Source organism: Trachypithecus francoisi, unplaced genomic scaffold, assembly GCF_009764315.1.
Source record: "Trachypithecus francoisi isolate TF-2019V2 unplaced genomic scaffold, Tfra_2.0 Lachesis_group10, whole genome shotgun sequence".
In the NCBI taxonomy this organism is placed as follows: Eukaryota; Metazoa; Chordata; class Mammalia; order Primates; family Cercopithecidae; genus Trachypithecus; species Trachypithecus francoisi.
The window spans coordinates 25543673-25549672 of NW_022681455.1; the positions used below are offsets into that span (position 1 = coordinate 25543673).

The 6000-nt window shown below is 39.3% G+C and overlaps 1 pseudogene; it reads left to right on the forward strand.

Moving 5' to 3' along the window:
- Positions 1 to 4257: 4257 nt before the first annotated feature.
- On the forward strand, positions 4258 to 5092 carry LOC117088492 (annotated as a pseudogene).
- The last annotated feature ends 908 nt before the right edge of the window (positions 5093 to 6000 follow it).

Below are 6000 nucleotides of genomic sequence, written 5' to 3' on the forward strand. Positions count from 1 at the left end.
GTAAAATTTTAAAAAACCGGTTCTTTGAATAGATCAGCAAAATTGGCAAACCTTCAGGTAGACTGACCAAGATAAAGAGAAAAAGCACAGATTACAAAAAATCAGAAAGGAAAGAGGAGATATTACCATTAATTCTACAAATATTAAGAGGACTAAAAGTAAATGGTATGAACAAATATATGCTAACAAATTAGGTAATTTAGGTAATGTGGACAAATTCCTAGAGGAACACAAATTGCCAAAACGGACTCATAAAGGAATAGAAAACATGAACAAACCTATGACAGGAAAAGATATTGAATCAGTAATTTAAAGTATTTTCAAAGAAAAACATAGGCCCAGAGGTTTCACTGGTGAATTCTGTCAAACATTTAGAGAAATATTAGTATCGATAGTCCATAAACTCATCCAGATCAAGTGGGATTTATCCTAGGAATGCAGAATTGATTTAATACATGAAAATCAATTAATGTAATATACCATATTAAAAGAATAAAAGGTAAAAACCACATAATAGACTCAAAAGAAATTATAATGCAGAAAAAATTTTTGAAAAAAATTTAATACCCTTTCATGACTAACCCCCAACCCCTCACAAAGACAAACTTTACAAACTAATAGAAAGTAATTTTCTCAATCTAATTAAGGGAACCTATGAAAAACCCAAAACTAACATTATACTCAATAGCAAAAGACTGGATACTTTTTCCCTAAAATCAAGAAGATAAGGATATCTGCTCTCACCACTTCTATTCAACATTTTACTGAAGGTTCTAGACAGGAAAATTAGGCAAAATAAAGTCATCAATTTGGAAAGGAAGAGTAAAGCTATTTGCAGACAACATGATCTTGTATATATAAAATCCTAAAGCATTTACTAAAAAGTTTCCAGAGCTAATAGACAAGTTAGGCAAAGTACCAGATACAAGATGAATATACAAAAATCAATTGCATTTCTACATGTTAGCAATGAAAAATTCAAAAAAGAGATTAAGAAAAAAATTCATTCAGAATGTCACTAAGGACAACAAACACTTGGGAATAAGTATAACAAAAGAAGTACAAAACTTGTACTCTGAAAACTACAGAATATTTTTAAAATTAAACATCTAAATAAAGAAGATACTCCATGTTCATGGATCAGAAGGTTAGATGGCGATACTCCCTAAATTTTTCTACAGAGTTAATGCAATTCCTTTTTAAATCCCAGAAACTCACAAGCTGATCTGAAAATTCATAAGAACACACAAAGGACTCATATTAAAGTAATCTTGAACAAAGTTGGAGAACTCATACTTCTCCATTTCAAAACTTTCAACAAATGCTGCTGGGATAACTGAACAGCCACATGCAAAAGCATAAATTTTACCCCTATCCCACACCACATACAAAAATTAAGTCAAAATGAATCATATACCTAAATACAATAGCTAAAACTATAAAAGTTTTAGAGGAAAACTGTAGGGAGTGAGTTCAAGGATTTCTGGATTGATCGAAGAAAAAGGTATCATGAGCTGGCAGCAGCATGCACAAGCTTTAGTAGGGTGCTGCTTTAGCAAGTAAGCAGGAGGAATGAGTCCTTCACATCTTGAAACTATCCAGTCTTGGAGGGACCACCATTCAGAAGGGAAGGAGAGCAAGGAAACTTCTAGGAGAGGGGATAAGTCAGAGGCACAGCAGGGAATCTCAGGGTCAGTGACCTCAAAGGACAGCAGCAGCCTGGCATCTTTATAACACTGGGGCTTATCCATGGATAGTAAATATTGCCAGTTTCATAGAGTATGCAGATCAGGTGCTAAATGGCTAAAAATCTGCTTATTTGGGCTATGTTTAAAACAATTGTATGTGTACAATTTTAAGTCTGGTGCTGGCAGCCTTTGAGCTAATGGATCTCAGTCTGCTGTGAAGAAATAAACAACCGAAGAGCTAACACATAGAGAACATCTCTGAGTCATTTGTTAGGTTGGTGCAAAAGTAACCGCAGTTTTTGCCATTACTTTTAAAGACAAAAACCATGATTACTTTTGCACCAATCTATACTTCAGAAAAATATGAATATATCTGTGTGACTTTAGGTGAGGCAATGATTTCGTAGACACAACACCAAAAGCACAAGCAAAAGAGGAAAAGAGAAATTTGACTTTATTGAAATTAAAAGCATTTGCATTTCAAATGACACTATCAAGAAAATGAAAATAACCCACAAGCTGAGAGAAAATATTTGCAAATTATATATCTGTAAGAACCTTGTATCAAAAAATACAAAAAATCTTTAAAACTCAATAATAAGAAAACAACCCAACTAAAAATAATCAAAGGAGAACCAGGCATGGTTGTGCACATCTGTAGCCCTAGCTACTCAGGAGGCTGAGGGAGGATGATCACTTGAGCCCAGGAGTTTGAGAGCAGCCTGAACAATATAGCAAGACTCCCATCTTTAAATAAATAAAATAAAATAATGAAAGGATCTGAACAGATATTTCTCCGAAGAAGATATATAAATGGTCAGTAATGCACGTGAATTACCTAGGTTAATCATCCTTAGTTAACCTAGGTTAACCATCCTTAGTCATGATAGAAACTCAAACCAAACTACAATGAGATGGCACTTCACATCCATTAGGATGGTTATAAGAAAAAATGTAGGTAATATCAAGTGTTGCTGAGGACGCAGAGAAACAGAAACCAACAAACACTGTTGTTGATAAACTTTTGAAAGGTTTGGCAGATTCTCAACACATTAGAGTTTCTGTTGATCCAGCAATTCTTGGTCTCCACTTAAAGAACTGAAAGCATATGTCCACACACACACACAAAAAGCCTGTATATGAATGTTCACTTCGCTATTACTGATAGCAGTCCCAAAGTGCAAACAACCTAAATGTCTCTCAATTAGTGGATAAATACAATGTATACATCCATGTAATGAAATACTATTTGGCAATAAAAAGGAATAAATTACTGATACATGCCACAATAGATGAATCTCAAAAAAATTCTGCTAAATGAAAGTCAGACACAAAGACCACATATTATATAATTCAATTTATATGATATGTCCAGAATAGGCAAATTCACAGAGACAGATTAGTGGTTATCAGAGACAATGGTGGGGGTGTAGACAGAAAATGGAGACTGACTGATCAAGGGCACATGGTTTCTTCATGGAGTGATGGAAAAATTCTAAAATTAGATTGTGAAGATGGTTGCACAACTCCATAAGTATACTAAAGACCATTGAATGGTACACTTAAATCAGGTGAATTTTATGGTATGTAAATCATATATCTATAAAGCTATTTTTAAAAAGACAGAAAGCAGCACATGATAGATTTCTGGGGTACTTACAGATAATATGACTTTTTTTTTTAACCGAGGTTAAACTGGTGTTCATTTTCTAAGTGTTCTTCATTTATGTTTTCTGAACTGTTCTGTATGTTATATTCCACAATAAAAATAATGGGGAAACTGGTGTTTTAAATATGCCTTTCAAAGTATATTCACTCCTCACTTATTCTGATGTACAATTGTAAGTAAAGTTTGACCTCTCAAGAGAGAGCAGCCCACTCCTGCAACCAGCTATAATCAACTATAATCAAGGATATAATAATCTGCTATAATTAAGGAAGGTACTACTGCAAACAGGTTTAACTTTCAAGTCAGCCAAACTTCCTCTATGGAGGGCCTTCCAGTGACAAGTTCTGGAAGTTTTGAGTTATATTTTAATAAGAGAAGTGCGCTTCCTGTACACAATACATGAGTAATAATGATGACTGTAATAATTAGATTATACTTAAAGGGCAAAATACTAAAGAAAAAGTCATTGTAAATTCCATATTTTTCATTCTCTCATTGACTTTTTAAAACATCTTGTTTGGAAATAATCACAGACTCACAGAAATTTGCAAAAATACTCCAGAGTCCCCTGTACCCTTCAGTTAGCTTCCCCAATGGTGATCTCTTATGCAACCGTATTACTGTATTACAATATCAAAACCAGGAAATTGACATTGGTACAATACTGTTAACTAGAGCACAGATTTTATTCTCACGTCACCAGTTTTCACAGGCATCTATTTGCGTGTGTGTGTGTGTATACAGTTCTATGAAATTTTATTCTATGTTTAATTTGTGTAGCCATCACTACTCTCACGTAACTCAGGCCAGGCAAGATTGCTAAGGGTGGAAGTCGGCCTCCCTGCTCCACTGGGCCCTGCCTGCCCCAAACCCAGCTGGTCCCACCTGCCCTTCAGTCTAATGCCTGTCCAGCCCTCTGACCACCTGGAATGGAATGAGTCTGTGCGCTCCCTCCAGATAAGTGTGCAGGGCCTTCCTGTGCTGGCGCCTGTGACCAAGGCCATGGACAATGACACTTACCCCCTAGCTGCCTTCTAGACGACGCCAGGTAGGATTCGATACCCAGTAGCAGTCATTGCCAACCTGGACACAGGGTCAAGGGCCCAAGAGGAAAACACCTGGTTCAGTTACCTGAAAAGGGGCTACCCAACCCTATCAGACAGCAGGGACAGGGTGGTGGTGAAATGAGACAAAGACCACTGCATCCTAGAGTCTCACCTGGCGGAAAGTGGAGAGGGGCATGGAGCTCTCGGATCTGAATGTCTCTGGTGGGAAACTACTCTGTGAACGATGGGAGAGGGGTGACCGATCAGATGGAAGGCAGCAAGGCTGTGTCCTGGGTAATTCTCTCTGAAGGCGATGGGGCAGTGGAGAAGGGGTTCATGGCAGTGGAGGGTGACCATCTGTAGGAGGGCGGCCTGGGCAAGGAGGGGGCATAGTGACAGAAAACGTGGAATGGGTGAGAGTGGCAGGCCACAAGGGCAGCGTGGACCACAAGAACTGGTTGTGCAGCTGCAGTGCTCCCAGGGCCACCACGGAAATTCGACTGTCAGGCTGCCTCACCCCAGTCCGCCTGCTGGAGGGCGCTACTGAGCTGGTCCTGTCCCCAGCAGTGCAGCGAGGACTCCTGAGTGCCACCCAGGACTTTGGTGTTACATTTCCGTCAGCCACATGGGGGAGGTGGGCCGCGCGCACATTCAAGTTCGTTCTTCAAGTTCATCCCCAACACCAATGACCAGATTATTGTGGACCTCAAGTCCAAAGAGGACAGCGGCCAAATCGCCACCTGTATCATGGTCTTTCTCTCTCGGCAAACTAGTCCTTCTGCCAGGCACCAAAATCCGAAGTGTAAAGTATGAAGGAACAAAATTTATTTAAAATTTTAAAATTAAAACATTAAGCAAGGCTGAGGGGTGGGCAGTTTTAAGCTACACTGGAACTCACATTTTAAAAATGCCAAAGGACTGCACTTTTGTTTTGTTTTGTTTTTGGAACGATGAGGTGTATGCCTGATTTAGAGATCTCCAAAACAGGGAGTTCAGTCACAGGCTGAGAAAAGGGGCAGAGGTTCAGGAACCTCGAGGTTGCCCTGGCCAGAACGTTTCTCTGTGCTGCCCGCTGGTGGTAAAACTGATCACTGCAGGCATCTTCATAGGGGGTCTACTTTTTGAATTGGTCATGTGCTTTCTTCCATCCGAACTCCCTTTCTTCTCTTTACCTTTGTTCTTTTGTTCAATAAGTATTCCTGGAGCTCCTACTATGTGTGAAGCACTGTGCCCCACCCTGGAAATACAACGAGTATGAGGAGGACCTGACTGCTAGGAACTCCCAGGCCACCGCCTTTTCTATGTTATGAGCCTTGGATTTTGTGTCCACCCCACCAGATCCTTGGAAAAGAAAATGTTTACATTGCAGGACACTGTAGGGCTGTGGGCAAGGGCAGGCCCCTGTGGGGGGACACATTTACCCACACCTGCCACAGGAAAGAGCTCAAGTCTATCTGTTTTTTCCCATGCTTTAGATGAAACCATCTCCACCTCATATGGCCAACGACTGTTTTGTTTCTTCAGGAAACTTCTATGGCCGGGTAGCACTTTGAAGTTTTAATTATTAACCTATTTTAATAAAAGTAAATTCCTTTCT